The 17,959-nt window shown below is 40.2% G+C and overlaps 1 protein-coding gene across 1 annotated transcript in view; it reads right to left on the reverse strand.

Moving 5' to 3' along the window:
- NDEL1 (nudE neurodevelopment protein 1 like 1) overlaps positions 1 to 8,626 on the reverse strand; it is a 91,593-nt gene extending 82,967 nt beyond the window's left edge. The window contains exon 1 of the mRNA XM_037808401.1: positions 8,517 to 8,626. The gene's annotated coding sequence lies outside the window, so the exon portion shown is untranslated. The remainder of the gene's footprint in view (positions 1 to 8,516) is intronic.
- Between the last annotated feature and the right edge of the window lie 9,333 nt (positions 8,627 to 17,959).

The raw sequence follows: 17,959 nt of genomic DNA on the forward strand, positions 1-17,959 counted from the left end.
TGGCAGGTAGTAAGTATTTAATGTTTGTTGAATAAATAAAAAAAAAATTCAATGACTGTTTTTAACTCTGAATCATTCTCATTACTCTCTTCTGCTGCTCCTTTTTTCCCCTTTTTCTTTCTTTCATTAAGCATTTTGATAGATTAGAACTCTAATAAAGAACTCCCCCATAAAAAAAAAATGAGCCATAAGAAGCAATGGACAAAAATTTAAAATACAGGCAATTAATAAACATATGAATCATATTCCACCTTGCTCCTAATCAAAAACATTCAAAGTGGGACAACAAAGAAGAGATGCCGTGTTTCATCCAGCAAATTTATGAGACTTTAAGACAGTAGACTACAAAGTAAAGGCAAGAGAACAGAGAAACCAGCCCTCTCATGTACAGTGTGAGAAGAGTGTCACTTGGTGTGAGTTTTTCTTGGTAGGCAATTTAGCGACATGTGTCAAAAACCTAAAATATGTGCAGCCCCTTTGATCCAGCAGCTCCGATTCTACTTAGCTATGGTAACGTGTTAAGGATGCGTGCAAAGATTTATCCATAAGGATGTTCATCAAAGTACTGTTTAGAAAAATTTGGAAACAACCTAAATGAGAGGATCAGCTAAGTGGAATTATACGATGCCACACAAATATTTAATAGCACATGAATGTTACCAAGGAACATAGAGAAAGACACCAAAATGTGAACAGTTGTCATCTCTGAGAAGTGCAATCACAGATAATTCCCTCTCTCTCTCTCTCTCTCTCTCTCTCTGTCTCTCTCTCTCTCGTGCTTTCATTTGTTCTTCCTTTTTTTTTTCCTAATTTTTTTTGCCAGAAATATTTTAAATGTATCATTAGGAAAAAAGTTTTCTTAAAAACAATAAGAAGAAGCCCTCCAAACGAAACAAAGCAAGATAATTTCCTTGAAATTCTTTGCAAATTATATACACTATTTCCTAAGCCTGTGGCTTTAGGAACTTTTGAAAATACAGCCTTTGGCCACATCCCTTTGGTAGATACAGGAGGACATGGACACCCTGGGGTCAGTAAGGTTCAACGCAAGCTTCCCGATCCCATGGCACAAATCGTAAGAATGAATTCCTTTTGCTACAGCTCCCTCATTAGACCCCTCAGATGCTATATACAATTCCCTGCTGTAAACACATATGCTGGTTCCACAGATGTAAAGTTTCCACCCTACAATCTCGTCAACATGATGTTGGGTCTTTGAATGGCAGCGTTACCTGGGAATTCAACCATTGCTGATCTGGACTGTAAGGATTGCTTCTCTGGGGTTGCTTGTCTCGTGGCAGTTGTCTAAATAAAAAGGGAGCAACGCCCCAACCATTTAAATCACAACCTAATGTGGTGACATGACAGGCCACAGGACCTCAGAGATGTCACACCAGTTTTGGTCGATTCCTGTATCACACAGCACTAGTCTTCACGTTCACTTTGAAAACTATAACAAGGGGGTCTTGTAACCCTTACATGGAAAACATTTTCTGCTCAAAATTAGGAGATTCAGCTTTATCCAGGAAGGTCCATTCCACAGAGGCTGGTTTGGATTCATAAATCCAAATTTTGTTGCACTCATGGATATTTTATATTTGGAAACCCCAAATATAGTTCTCCTATTCCTTCCCCCATTGACCGACATTTCTGCAGTGCAGAAACATAGCATCTCAGGTTGCACGATAATCACAGCAGATGTGTCTCTTCTAGGAAAAGAAAGTAAGGATAACTATGCCTTTAAAAAAAGCAGACAAGACAGGAGAGAAGAAATTAACTTACATGCTGGTGGCAGGCAAGAGAGGAAGTGGGAGCAGGGAAACCCGTTCTCTACCTGTGTGGCTGTTTCAACAATTTTCTAAAGGTTATGTGTTATCAGGATGGTTATCACAACTCTGATAAAAAGTTATTAGAGGAAGCAGGCCAAAAGCAAGAGGCCAAGACACACAGAGCAGGTGATCAAAGCGAGGCATTATACATCTCCTACGTCCAACCAAGCCTCCAGGCCCCACCCCTTCTCAGGGTGCCCCACCCTGATGTGAGAACCCAGTCACGCCTCTGCCTGGTGCCATTGCCTCCCACCGCCTTAGGAATTCAGGTGTTGACTCTTCTCAGCCTGTCACAGGTGATTTGCACAAGTTACTTCCCCTCTCTGAACCTCAGTTTCTTCACCAGTAAAATGATCAGGTTGAACCAGGTGAGGCTGTCGGCCGTTCCCACGAGTCAGGACCCGCCTGTCATCTAGGTGCCAAGTGTCCTCCAGGTGGGGCTCAGAGCCCTGCCTCTCCTTGGTCAGATATGATGGCAGGGTCAGCTCCCTCCTGGTGGGGAGGTGACCAGGGACAGTCTTATTCATACCCAAGTTCCTTGACTGTGCCTTGGAGAACTGCCAAACCTGCACACTGAACCACCTTCAAGGGCATCTAAGGTCCAGTGTATTCATTTCCTATCGCTGCTTCAACAAATTATCCCAATCTCAGTGGCTTAAGACAACACACATTTATTCTCCTATAGTTCTAAAGGTCAGAAGTCCGAAATGAGTCTTATGGGGCTAAAATCGGGATGTCGGCAGGACTATTCATTGGAGATTCCAGGGGAGAATCCGTTCCTTGCCTCTTTCAGCTTCTAGATGCCACCTGCATTTCTTGGCTCATGGCCCCTTCTTCCAACTTCAAAGCGAGCAGAGTGGCATCTTCCAATCTCTCTCTCTGTCCCTCAACTTCTGTTGTCACATAGCCTTCTGTGTTTGTGACCCTCCCACTTCCCTCTTATAAGGACCCAGTGATTACAGCAGGATATTCTCCCCATCTCGAGATCCTTCGCTTGATCATGTCTACAAAGTTCCTTTTGCCATATAAAGTAACATGTTCATGGGTTGTGGAGATTGGGACGTGGACATCTTTGGGGGACTATTATTCTGTTTCTCAGAGCCAGTACTCCAATTTTACCACTTTCTCATGTTTGGTATTTCTACATTTCACCTTTGAATCTTTATTTGAATTGACTCACTGTTGATGAGTCCTATTTTAGCCTCATCCTAAGCAAGAATATCTGTGAAATCATGGAGTTGATTGTTGGTCATGTTTCCTGATAGTCCATAAAATAAAAAACATTACTATTAAAATTTCACGTTTTGTCTCTGTACCACCTTACACCACTTTGTGTGTCACCAGTAGTACATACACCATCCTTGGGGAGCAAAACTAGAATTCAGCCTCCTCATTTTACACAGAAAAGTGATTTGTCCAGGAACACACACCAGCTAAGAGCAAAACTTCAGCTACGCCCACAACTTCTCCTTCCTTACACGGTGCTCATTAATCACAACTTGAAAGTACGTCAGTTTTTTCTTAATAGCATTCCTACATTGGTGATTCATATCATCTAGGGCTCAGTTCCCCTTTTGTTGCATTCATGGATATTTTATATTTGGAAAGTGGGGTTTCCTATTCCTTCCCCCACTGACCAACATCCACACATGTGACTTATCTGGGTTAAACAATTGCCTGTTCACTTGATCTGCTCCTGGCCAGAGTCCAGGCCCTGGGAGAGAACGAGCTGAAAAGGTAGTCAATGGCCAATGGTGACTTTGTGCTGAGCCTTGGCATCATCCCAGCTGTAGACTGGACTTTGAAACCACTTTTAAGAAGACAGTGTTCCTTTCCATACACAGAGTGTGGGATGAGGTAATTGTCCTCTTCTTACATTAACAGGCCTCATGCAATAAAAATAGCTATCATTTATTGGATACTTAGCATGGGACAGCTCTGTGACAAGTGCTTTACAAGCATTCATTCACAACAACCCTATGACATAACTATTAGTGTTTCCACTTTACAGATGAAGACACCAAGTCTCAGGGAGTTTAAACAACTCGTCTGGGACTACACAGCTAGTGTGACAAAGTTGGTAGGCATGGCACTTTGGAGATAACAAGAGGACTTCAAATTCCATCTGGTTTTTTAGATTTTCAGAAGCCAGAGAGATTGAGCCACCTACCCAAAGACGTGGTTATTGGCAGACTCAGGAACAGAATTCAGATCTTCAACTCTCTTGTCTTATTTTCCCTCTTCTAAGGTATTATTTCTTGGATGATTTTTTCAGATGCCTACCTGATCTGCTTCTGTTTTCTCATCATTCCAGATGTCACTCCCTCCTTCCTGGTGTTTTGCTCCTCATCATTTCCACTCTAATGGAAAGTGGCAGAAGAATCTAATGAGCATCCCAGACTAACCCTTCTCGATTTCTCTTTCTGACGCAGGAAAACAAACACACAGGAAGTGCTAGAAAACCTCCCATAAGTCTGTACTCATCAATTTGGAATTAGTAATAATTTAACCAGAAAAGGATTAAAGTTCCCCCAGAGAAAAGGATTGTTAAGCAGATACACTGTGGGAATAGGTTAGATGGGGTCATGATGAAAAGAATTTGTTAATGAAAATTTTAATCCAGTGAGAAACTAAATGTCTGCCATAGGATATTGGCTAAATAAGTTGCATTATATCCACACAATGGAATACCAGCCAGCCACTAAAGAAGAGGCCATAGAATAGAATATAATGATATGAGATTAAAGTTTTGAGTTAGTAAGTTGAAAGCATGAATACAAAATAAAATGATTCTATTTTCATTTTTGTAAATATATACACACACAAAAAATAAACAACTGGAAGTATATATTTATAAATAGTGGCCGTCTATGGATGATTTGTATTTTCTTATTTGTGTTTACTGCTATTTTGCAACTTTTCTACAGTGAACCCAGATTACTTTTGTGATCCAAGTAAGGAAACGCCTCAAAAAGTTTTGGTGTAGTCATTAAGAAGTGCTAATTTCTGAAGCCCATGTTCTGAAACTGCATATACAAGTAAATGAGGGATCAACCATAAACCTCTTTAAAGAGCTGGCCATACATTAATAATTTAATAATTGTCCCTACCCCAGTAGAAGAATGGGAGGAGCAGTTCATGTAAGTAAAACAAATGGCCAGGAAACATGTAAGAAAAACCTAAACCATATCATTAATAACTAAAGAAATGTAAACTAAAATTACAGCGAGACTTCTCTTTTGCTTATCAGAGTAACAAAGTTTAAAACAAATGACAATGCCTGTTGCTGGTGAAAGTGTGAAGCAGACCCTCTCTTGCAATGCTGGTAGGAGTGGAAAATACTACAACCATCTCAGTTAACGTGATGAATCTTCACTTCCTCCTGAAACTGCACTAAAAAGACAGGAAAAGAATTTTTAAAAGACTAAAAGGACAGAGTTTGGGAGAGGAGACAATAATAGACAAGCAATGTTAACAGAATCTTGGAAGGTGGAAAGTAGACTGGTGAGAGATTACTGATGCAGTGGCTCAGAGACAGCCGAAAACAAAGTGCCAATCCAAAGCAGTGTCATGCCTCTGAACCCCAGAAAAGCTCAGGAATTCGAGGTGCCAGCCACGTCAGAAGGTGGGGCAGGGGGTGGAGCTAGAAACAGGAAGATGAATTGAAAGTACAGTGTGTTTACGAAGCAGACAGGCGCTTCACAGCCAAGACGACTGGCAAGCCAAAGCAATGACTTCTCTCCTACCCCAACAGAAGACAGGAGTTGTATTTTCTGGAGAAGCTCCAAACTTGGGGCTGCTGGGCATAACAGAGGGCAGAATTAAGCATTGCATTATAAAGAGCAGGAAGGGGAGAAGGGGAAACAGGTGAAAGGCTATATATTGAATGATGAGACCCCAGCGCCCTTCCCCTGATGGTCTACCAGAATGCTGGCAGCCTGACTTGTACCCCCCAGGCAGGAGATTGGAGAGTCCTTCTCTACAGAACCCAACCGGCTCCAGAGGGGTCTCCCAATCACATTGCCTGCTCCTCCACTTGATCACCCTACAGAAAGGCCCAACAGAGCCTCCAATTTACTTCTAGTTCCTTGTTCTTAAAAAGAAGTCATTCAATAAGAAATTACCATATATTAAAGGAAGCCTCCTACAACAAAACAACACAAAAGGAAAACAGAAGCAATAGATACAATACAGGAAGCAGAAGTAAGCTGGGAAAAAAAGCTTTAATAAAACTCTTTGGAGAAATTTTTTAAAACTACATCCATGAAACAAGAACAGGGAATACAAAAAAGAAACAAGAATGACCTATTTTATTTTTTGTAAATGAGGGTTGAAATAAAAGTATTCAGTTGAAGGATATGACCATAAAAGTGAGAAAATCTCCCAAAAAGGAGAACAAAAGACAGATTTCCCAAATAGGAGATTAAAAGTAAAAAAATGAGAGGATAAAACCAAAAGTCCAGCACCCAAATGATAGAAGTTCCAGAAAGAACAGAGAAAATAGAGGGAAAAAGTATTTTTAAAATAACAGCTGAAGAAATTTTCCCAGAATTGAATGAGTCTCCAAATTGAAAGGGTCTCCCAAGTGCATAGAACAAAATGAAGAAACACTCACACAAAGCACATTCTTGTGAAATTTCAGAGTCCCAGAGATGAAGAGAAAATCCTAAAAAGGTCCATAGAGATAAGAACTGGTCACATACAAAGTATCAGGAATCAGAATGGCCTGAGACTCCTCAACAAAGCTTGAGGACCATGGAACATTACTTTTAAAACTTGGAGGGAGACAGTGATATGTGTATAAAAACTAAGCAAATGGAAAACTGAAGCAATTATCCACTCCAGGGAAAACAAAAAGTTGGCTAAGAAAGTATACACAATAGTTCAGAAAAAAATACTTACATAATCATAACAATGGTAACATGAATATAGGTTTAACTGAAATTTGTGATATAACCAGTTAGGAGAGTGGAGAAGCAATATTTGGGGGAGGGTGATCTAAGTGTGCCATAGTCTTATCTTTAATAGATAATGAGTGAAATAGAAAAATAAGGAAATAGCCACATACGTACTTTGGAAATAGAAACAACTAAAAGAATGGAAAGTATTTGTTTCTGGTAGGGACAACTGGAAGTAAGGGAAGTAGCACAGGAAATTGCTATTTTTCATTATGAGCCTTGTGCTGCTTTAATAAAAATAGAAAGTAAATTTAAAATAAATAAAATGGTATGACATTTCTTAGGGGAATCTGAAAATGAATCAAAATTGCAAATACATGTGTGGTGGTTTAGAGCTGTATGTACCCCAGAAAAACATGTTCTTAAATCTAATCCATTCCTGTGGATATGAACTCATTGTAGTAGGACCTTTTGATGACGTTACTTCAGTTAAGGTGCTGCCCACCTCAGTCAGGAAGGGTCTTAATCCTATTACTGGAGTCCTTTATAAGCAGAATGAAATTCAATCAGACAGAGAGAAAGCCATGGGAAGCAAGAAGCCGAAATTTAACAGAACCTGGGAGAGAATGGAAAGGTCAGGAGAAGCCACCATGTGCATTGCCATGTGGCAGAGGAGCCGAGAACCAAGCATCACGAGCAGCCAGCCTGGGAATGCCACAGTCTATGGGGAGAAAGCATCACCCTGATGATGTCTTGATTTGTACTTTTTCCTGGCCTCAAAAACCATGAGCCATTAAATTTCCATTGTTTAAGCCGGTCCATTGCCTTGTATTTGCTTGAGTAGTCAAGGAAACTAAAACTATAACCTTTCACCCAGCATTTCAATTCCTAAGACTTTATCTTAAGCAAATATTAGTAGTATGAAAGATGTATGTTCAATAATGTTCACTGCAACATTGTTTATTACTATAGCAATAAATTGGGAACAACCAAAACATCCATCAATATGAGGCTGGCTTAATCAAATAAATTATGGTACGTCCACATAATGGAATACTATGCAGCTGTTCAGAAGGACAAGGTAGATATTTATGAATTAGCATGAGACGACACTCAAGAGATATCATTAAGTAAAAAAGGATTACAGGACAGTAAGTAGAGTTTGACATTAAAAAAAAATTATTTTAAAAGTCTAGAAGTCTATATACCAAAGTGTTAATAGTAGTTTTCTCTGAAGATGGAATTATATGAAGACTTTCGCTTTCTCTGTACTGTTTTGATTTTTACCGACTATTATACATCAGGAAAAATGTCTAGTTCCATTTAGAAAATGAAATAAAAGTAACCCCCAGCTCTGAAGAATACAATCATACAGTTTACAAAGCATTATCACAATCCTTATCCTGCATAAGTATCACAAATATCCCATAAAATAGAGACATTTTGCCATTTGTAGAGGAGAAAACAAGTTCAGAGGAGACACGACTTGCCCATAAGAAAATGAGAAAAGGAGCCAGGACCTAATCGCAAGCTCCTAATTTGGTCAGTCCAGCGCAATTTCAATGCCTCACACTGACTGTGTCTCAGTCAGCACCAGGTAAGCCTGTTTGAACCCAAGTAACTGCCTCTGCAACCCAGAAAAATGCTACCTGGGCAATCAGCAAATAGAAAACCAAATCAAGGTGATCAGAATCTTAGAGGAATGTGGGCAGATATTTGGTTTCAGGAAGCCACCAATGTCACCCCTTTAGCATTATACCCAACATCCCTGACCACTGACCCAGCGTACCTGCTCCTGCAACTCCGACGTCAGCTGATCAGATCACCAGCAGCACACGGGGACCCACGCTGAACCCACTGAAACAAAGAAGTCAACAGGAAGAGTGAGAATCGCCACCTGACAAGAGAGGCACAAGGACAGGAAGTGGGTTAGGGCCTGCCGTGGCTAAGAAGTGAGGCAAACCCTCCAGCCTCTTTGCTCAGCTGGAGTTGAGCAAGACCTCAGGGTTTGGGAGGGAAAAAAGAAAATCAAGTCCTAACTCCTCAGCTAGCCTTGAAGTTTCCGCATTTCCACTACAGGAAGGTAACCCACTGGTCTTCCAAACAAATATTCTGCATCCTGCCCCTGCTTTCCTACCTCTGTCCCTGTGTTTGGAGGGAAAGAAGAAGACTATCACTTATTAAGGATATGAGATGAGTGGCTGTCAATATTGTGTTTATCCCCCAGGGAGACCAGCACAGGCTGTGGCATTACACATAAGGTGGTGCAAAAGAGCATTGGACTTAAAGTCAGACGGACTCCACCTGCCACTTCCGGCGGCGAGAGGTTGAGCAAGTTGCTTTTAGTCCCTGAGTCTCATTCTCCCGTCTATAAAACGGAGATAACCAGTGCTGACCTCATAGCGTTGTTGATGAGTTTAAATGAGATCATGTAATTGGCTTGGCCCAAGCCCCGTATTGTCCCTTTGAGCTGCTAATGGTTGTCCTTCCTCCTTTCTGCCTTTCCAAAGCTGACCCGGCTCTTTATCAGATCGGACCATCCTGGCCTGAAGGATCACCCTGAACACCTCCTGTCTCCACAGTGGCTGAAGATTTCATCTGTCCATTGGCCTCGCAAGGAGGAAGCACTATCGCAAAGACCTGCTGCTGAGTCTTTCGCTGATAAGTACTTTCCTGGTATAATGTGCTCTGTGAGCGTAAGAGCCACAAAGATTTGTCTCTGAATTCCCAGGAACACCCAGCAGAGCCCTGGAAGTTAGTCCATAAATATTCACAGACTTCAGAGATGTGATGGAAACATCGTGCCCATTTAAAGTACGTAGGTTCACTCAGGAACCTGGGCAGAGGACTCATTGTGGTGGGGCAGAAGTTTTGCAGGCTGTGGCAAAGCCTGGCATGAGGGCAGGGCCAGGGCGGCTTTTGGCTCCTCTCAGTGCCTCTCAAAATCCCTGAATACCCCCAAGGATATGAAATAGGGGGTGAAAGCTGCAGCTGGATTTGCCTGGCAGCCCTGATCCTACCCACCCCACCCATTTCCAGAAGGAAGCCTCCTTAAATCCCCCTCAAAAGCAGCTTTGAGGTTTGCTATGAAGAGGCAGGCCCTTCTCTTGGCCCCCGTCCTCATCTCCATGACCCCCTTCTTCTCAGATGATGGAAAACCTGAGAGCTGAGACAGCATCTTCTTAAGGATTGCCCCCACCCTTTTATTCCTTCCCAATCACCATCCCACCAGAGCTGCCTATTTTTCTTAGCATACTCCTTACCGAAACTTACTGTGTGCCAGGTACTGTGCTAAGTGTTTTACAAATCCTCAAATAACTCTGTGAGGTCTCACTATCCCCATTTTACTGATGAGGAAACCGAGACCCAAATAGGTTATGCAATTGGCCCGAGGTCAGGCAGTCAGTGGACTTACACGCTAACTTGCATTGCCAACAGTTCGGTGAGGTTTTGTTTAGTCTGGGAAGCAGTAAACTGTTCGAGGGCAGAGCCTGGCTTTGCTTCTGGGCCACCTCCCACATTGCTCAGAACGCAGAAGCTTACACAAGCAGCCTGTTCTAAATGTTAGAATGCTGAACGTAAGCCATCGCCAGGAAGCTTGTTAGAAACACAGAACCTCAGGCCCCACCCCAATCCTACTGAACCGGAATCTGCATTTTCACAAGATCCCCAGATGACTGGTTTTCCAATCAACGTTTGAGATCACACTGCTCTAAACTGAATTGAAGTGGTGGTGCTATAGAGGCACCCACAGGCAGAGCAAGTATTCAAAACACCATGAGGCTCTTAGTCTTGGGGATTCTGTCTCTGAAGGAAACACAGAGCCAAAAAGTTAGGGCCCGGATGCTCCTCAAGCCTCCCTGTTTCCACTTCTCTAGGTGCTCAGAAAAGGTCTTGGGATGTCTTTAGAGCGCCCCCTGCTGGCCGCAATTAGGTATGCATCATGCTTCTCGGTTCCAGGCAGCCCTTTTAGAACCCTCTGGGGCTGGCTGAGCCTTCTCTAGGGCTTCCTGTGGTCCTTTCCAGCCTGGTTTATTTCTGCTCCTTCTTTGGCCTTCGACATTCACCATTTCTGTCACTGGTTCAGATAACTCCTTACTCTCCAGATGCAGCCCCCATGTTTGCATAGCCCCTTGACCTCTCTTTTCAATTCTACTCAATTCATTAGGCATTTGTGGCTCTCCTACCATCAGAGTATTTGTCCTCCCACTCACGCGGATGCTGGTGGTCAGTAAACAAACCAAGCCCACAGTGCAGTGTTCTAACTAAGGGGAAGGGCATCAATAAAGGAGTAAAAGTTTTGCAACATTCACACGGGCATATTTCTATTTATCTCTATGGATGTCTGTCTAAAATCAATAAGTCAAGGAAAGCATCCAAATAAGAAACTGGGCAAAAGATACAAAAAAGCAAATTTGCAGCAAAAGAAGAGCCAAGACAATAAGGAAATTTCACCCTCACCTGCCTATAATCAAACGATTGTTCGTTTTGAACTAAAACAATAACAAGCTGTTATTTTTCATTTGGCATTCATTTATTCATTTATTTACCAATAAACAGAGCCAAATACTGTTGTAGGAGCTTGGGGTACCACATTGAAAAAGCAGCCAAGCCCTCACGGAGCTGACATTCTAGTTGGAGAGAATAAACAAGTAAACAAATAAGATGATTTTGACTGTGATAAGCACAACGAAAGAAATAAACAAGGTGACCATTTCAGTCGTTAAGATCTGTGATCACAGAAGGCCTCTCTGATGAGGATTCAGCCATATGAAGATCTGAAAACGGATCCAGAGGGTCACTAGAGAGGAAGGAATCCTGAGCCACTGATGTGTATAAAAAAAGAGGAGGTGAGCAGAAGCAGATCTTGGACCTGGAATAATTTGACTCTAAGTTTAATAGGAAGTCACCAAAAGGTTTTAAGCAGAAGAATGACATCATCTAGTGTACACATTTCAAGCAAAATTTTTTAAGTAAAAAGAACTTTACTTGGAAGAGCACAAATTCAGTGTTCAGCCTGATACATTGTCACAAAATGAACACCCGCATGTAACCAGTACCCAGAACAAGAGACAGAAATGACTAGCATCCCCTTATGCCCGCTTCCAATCACTAAACCCTCCTCCCCACCCAAGAGTGACCACGGATCTGATCACTAACATCAAAAATTAAATTTGCTTGTTTTATGTACTCTTTTGTTCTGATTTCTTTTATTCAACAGTCGGTTTGTGAAATTCATCCATGTGCTTATGTGTAGTTGCACTTTGTTTTTTCTCACTGCTGTATAGTATTCCCTCATACGAACATGGGCATTTGTGTGGTTTCCGGTTTTTGTCTACTATGAATAGTCCACTATGAATTTCATTGTACATGAACTTTGGTGAACACATGTACACATTCCTATTAGATATATCCTTTTCAGTAGAATGCGGGTCATCAGAAATGAATATGCTCAGCTTCAGAAGATACTGCCAAATAGTTTTCAAGAGTGGTTGCACCAATTTACATTCCCACAATGTATGAGAACTCCAAGTGCTCCACATTTTTAGTCATTTTTAGTGTCACAGTATTTTACTGTGATTTTAATTGGCATTTCTCTGAGGACTAACAATTTCATCACTTTTTCACATGCTTTTCAGCCATCTGGAAGCCTTCTTTCCTTCAGTGTCTGTTCAAGTCTTTTGCCCTTTTTTTTACTGGACTGTCTATTTCTTATTGATTTGTGGGAATTCTTTTTATATTATGGAAAAGAGTTCTTTGTCATCTTCTTTGTGGCTTAGCCTTTCATTCTCATCATGGTGTCTTTTGATGAACAGGCATTCTTAATTTTAATGAAGCCTAATTTATCCATTTTTTTCCTTTATGGTTAATGATTTTAGTGAGCTGTTTAGGAAAACTGTGCAGATTCCAAGATAATTAAGATATACTGCCTTATGTTCCTTCTAAAAATTTTATCATTTTGCCTTTCGCATGAAGGTCTACAACCCAAAATATCATATGGAATTGATTTTTATGTATGATGTCACGTAGGTTCACTTTTTCTCATATGCTATCCAATTGACACAGTGACACTTTTGTCACCAATAAAGGGAATGAAAATATACGGATTTGCTTATAAGCTTTCTATTATGTTTGACTGGAATATTTGTTTACAAATATAACATTTTCTTAATTACTGCAGTTTTATAATAAATCATGATTTCCGGTTGTTAGATCCTCTAACTTTGTTCTTCAGAATAGAATTGGGCCTTTACATTTTCAAATTAATTTTGGAATCGGGTCGTCAATTTCAATTGAGACTTTGGGATTGCATTGAATCTATAGATTGAATAGGTTAGAATTGACATCTTTATAATACTGAGTCTTCTAAACCCTGATTATAGTATATCTCTCCACTCATCTGGGTCCTTTTTACTTTCACTCTGCAATGTCTTATAATTTTCTTCATGAAGGTCTTTTGTTTAATTTCTTCCTAGATATTTGTATTATTGATGCTATTATAAATGGTATCATTTTAAATTTTTATTTTCTAAAATTGTTGCTATTATATAGAAAAGTAATTGATTTTTGTATGCTGACTTTGCATCCAGTGAACTTGCCAAATTCACTTATTAAAAATTTTAGTTTACCTGTGGATTCCTTTGGATTTTCTATGTGCACCAATCTGCAAAAAATGACAGCTTTAATTCTTCCCTTTTAATCCTTACAATTTTTATTCCTTTCTTGCTTTACTGAATTTTCTAGGACCTCTAGGACATTGTTTAGTGGCATAGGCAGATGGCATTGTCTTATTCTCATTCTCAAGGGAAAGCTTTCCATATTTCACTGTTAAATATAATATTTACTATAAATTTTGTAGATATCCTTTACCAGATTAAGGAAGTTCCCTTCTATTTCTAGTCTGCTTAAAAGTTTTTTTCTTTATTATTAGTTGTTTTAAATTTTATTAAATTTTAAATTTTATTAAATGCATTTTCTGCATCCATTGAGATATTGACTGGTTTGTCTCCTTTATTCTCTTAATGTGATACATTGCATTGGTTGATTATTTAACATTAAGCCAATGTTCCATTTTTAGAATTCTGTTTTCATTTGTAAGCCTCTTTGCTCTGCCTCTGTTTTTGAAGACTATTATTGATCTGTTTAAAATTCTAGATTAATAGCTTTTCCTTTCAACCCTTTAAAAATGACTTCTTTCATATCCCAGTGTCCACCATTTATGTTGAAAGTCAGCTGTCAGTATAATTATTGTTCCCATGAAGGCACTGTGTCTTTTTTCTCAGCTGAATTTAAGAATTCTCTTTGTCTTTGGTTTTCGGAAGTTTTACTACATTGTACCAAGGTGTGGATTTTTTTGTATTTATTTTGCTTGGGATATGTAGAGATTCTCAAATCTGTAGTTTGATATTTTTCATTAATGTTGTAAAATTCTCAATCAATAACTCTTCAACTACTGTTTCTAACCCAGTCTCTCACTCTTCTTTCCTTAAGTGACTCCTAATAAATGTGTTCAGATTTTGCACCATGTTCCATATGTTCTTATGCTGTTTTCTGTATTTTTTTCCCACTCCATGCTTCAAACTGAATATTTTCTAATGAACTATCTTCCAGTTTACTAATCCTTCTTCCATTGCATCTAATTTTCTGTTAAACCCATGTATAGCATTTTTTATTTCAATAATTGTATTTCAGTGCTAGAATATCCATTTGATTCTCCATCTATTTTGAAAAATAGATTTTAGTTATCTATTTTCTTGGATGCATTAATCATAGTTATTTTAGAAGCCGTATAGGATAATACCAATATCTTGTTCTCCTTTGGGTCTGCTTCTATTGCCTTTTATTTTCTCTCTCTCTCTCTCTCTCTCTCTCTCTCTCTCTCTCTCTCTCTCTCTCACTTATTTGGTCTTGTTTCCTGGTATATCTGCTATTTTTTATTAAATGTTGGATACTGGGTAGAAACTGTAGAAGCTTTTGATGTTATTTTTCCAGGAAAATATGTAAATTTCTCTTCTGGAGCATTTAGACTAGAAGAGGATCATTTTGATCCAATCAGGAATAGAGATGGTGCAGACTGGGTTTTAGGCTTGGTGTTGGCTGTCCTATTTCTGTATTGCCCTTACCTCTAGAGCATAGACCTTCAGGGGTCCCTACTGAGACCTCAGGTGTTTACCAGATCCTACTTTCTGTCAGGCCCTGAATTCCAATTTTCAAATCCTGACACCTTGAGATTGTGAAAACCTATGCTTAGCTTAATAGTAGCTTTCTGCTTTGTTTTTGACCTCCATGCAGCTAATGATTCAGCACATTCTTTGAGGGAAAAATTGCCTAGAATGTGGGGCTTAATTCTCTGTTGTACCCTTTTTCCCAAGATCTTGGTTCCTTAAATTCTGTTTCCCTGGGATTCGAATTTTTGAACTTCATGATGCTGCCAAAATCTCTAAGTCACCATTTTCTGCTTGGCCTCAATGCCTCCCAAGCAAATCAGCAAATTCCTTTAGTGTAAAAACAGCAGAGAAAATCCCCATTACTTCAGAATGTTTTCTTTTTCTCCAGGATCCTGGTTACTTAAGGATCCCAAGTTGCCCGTGTTGTCTGTGATGCCTTAAACCACTATCCTGTGCTGGAATGCTAGTCTGATACAAGTCACTTTGTCATGACCAGAAGCAGAAGTCAACTAATTTATATTTTTAAAAATATAACTCTGATTGTTCTATAGAAAACAGATCATGTGAGCAGGGTGAGGGGAGAAGAGTGGAAGCATGAAGGGAATTTAAAAGACTATTGCAACATTCCAAACAATTTGCTGATGATGACTTGGATTGGGATATTTACAGTGATGGCAGATGTGGAAGAATTTCAGATTTTATTTATTTTTTTTTTTTTTGGTAAAGATTAAGTTATAATAATACCCAGTGTTAGCAAGGTGGATAGGGGTGACATGAAGCAATTGTGGACAGGGGTGACACGAGGCAATTTCATATACTGCTGGAAAGGGAATTTAACAATATTTACCAAAGTCTTAAAATTATATTTTGACCCATCCACTCCGTTTCTAATAATTTATTTTAAGGATATAACATAAGATTTTGTCGTATATACACTTAGTGCAGAATTTTTTAATAGTAGGGAAAACTGGAAACAGCTAAATATCAACCAATAGGAGATTAATTCCAGAAATGACTACACCCATTAAAAATGAGGATTTAAAACAATGTTTATTGGGATCACAAGATAAGAATTGAAAAATAAATCAGGTTATAAAAGAATTTATACAATGTGATCCCACTTATGTTAAAAAATAATTATATGTTACGGTTAAACATATACTATATAATTATTTTTTGACTTAACCCCGTATATACAAGCAGAGAGAACGAGCATTAATGATATTATCTGTGGAGGTGGTGTAGAGCTTGTTTTTCTTGTGTGTGTGTGTGCTTATATGAATTTCCCACATTCTTTTCCAACAGTAATGCTATTTTTAACGTCAGAAAATATATACGAATTTTTTTCATTCTTGATCCTGGCTTCACTTGTCTCAAGAATTGAGGACACTCAGCTGTCAGGGAGGTTTTAAGTTCTGGGAGGTTTTATGATTCAGTAAATCCTCCATCAAAGGTGCCCAGCTCACTTCTAGGGGTCTCTCTTATTTGTGCTGCCTCCACTGTCAGGGAGCAGGGAGGGGGCTTCCCTCCCCCATACCATGTCCCTGAAAACAAATCTCCTTGCATTTGCACTGTGCTTCAGTTCCCCTTCCCCCACCCATCCCAAACTATCTCTGCCTCGGGAGCTGGTCCTTCTAAAGGTTCGTGCATTTGACCACAGGGACAGGGAATCCAAGCGCAGGAGAACCCACAGATGAGGTGAATTGCAGGAATGCAGCCCCACGGTGTGCCGAGGGCTTGGCACCGGCGCGGAACGTGCATTACTCAAGCCGTCCCTGCTCAGCAGGGGCCACGCCCTTCCAGTCCCCGCCTCCTCCCGGAGCCCGCCCCCTTGGGGCTCTGGCCCTCCTCGCTGGTTTCCCCCTCCAGTCCACTCTACTTTTCTCTTTGGTTTGGTCTCTAGAAAAACAGGATTCTGTAGCATCCCATCCACAGGACTCTCAGCTCAAGTATTGAAACCTGGCCTCTTTTCTGCTCTGTCTGCCCCGCACGCCGCCGTTCTTCATTCATTCATCCCAATCAGCGTGTCCCCAAATCTGTATGCATGACCACTTTACATGGTACCCAGTGAACCTTTTTTTACTTAAGAGTTATATATTAATTTTACTGTGTTTTAAAAATCTAATCAGAGCATCAAACCTGTGATTTCACAGATCTGGATGCTGAGGATGAGGCTAGCATAGATTTTTTTTAATTCAGTTTTATTGAGATATATTCACATACCATACAATCATCCAAAGTGGACAATCAACTGTTCACAGTTCCATCATATAGTTATGCATTCATCACCCCAATCTATTTTTTGAACATTTTCCTTGTGCCAGAAAAAGTGAAAATAAGAATAAAAAATAAAAGCAGAAAAGAACAACCAAATCACCCCCCCCACCCTATTTTCCATTTAGTTTTTTGTCCCCATTTTCTACTCATCCATCCATACACTGGATAAAAGGACTGCAATCCACAAGTCTTTCACAATCATACTGTCACCCCTTGTAAGCTACATTGTTATGCAATCGTCTTCAAGAGTCAAGGTTACTGGGTTGGAGTTTGATAGTTTCAGGTATTTATTTCTAGCTATTCCAATGCATTAAAACCTAAAAAGGGTTATCTATACAGTGCATAAGAATGCCCACCAGAGTGACCTCTCGACTCCAGTTGGAATCTCTCAGCCATTGACACTTTATTTCATTTCATTTCTCATCCCCATTTTGGTCAAGAAGATGTCCCCAATCCCACGATGTTGGGTCCAGGTTCATCCCCAGGAGTCATATCCTGCATTGCCAGGGAGATATACACCCCTGGGTGTCAGATCCCACGTAGGGAGAAGGGCAGTGAGTTCACCTGCCAAGGTGGCTTAGCTAGAGAGAGAGAGGGTCACATCTGAGCAACAAAGAGGTACTTGGGGGAGACTCTTAGGCACAATTATAAGTAGGTTTAGCTTCTCCTTTGCAGCAACAAGCCTCACGAGGGCATACCCCAAGATGGAGGTCTCAGCATACCAAACCGTCAGTCCTCCATGTTTGTGAGAACATCAGCAACAATCCAGGTGAGGAAGCCCAACACC

This window comes from Choloepus didactylus, chromosome 18, assembly GCF_015220235.1.
Source record: "Choloepus didactylus isolate mChoDid1 chromosome 18, mChoDid1.pri, whole genome shotgun sequence".
In the NCBI taxonomy this organism is placed as follows: domain Eukaryota; kingdom Metazoa; phylum Chordata; class Mammalia; order Pilosa; family Megalonychidae; genus Choloepus; species Choloepus didactylus.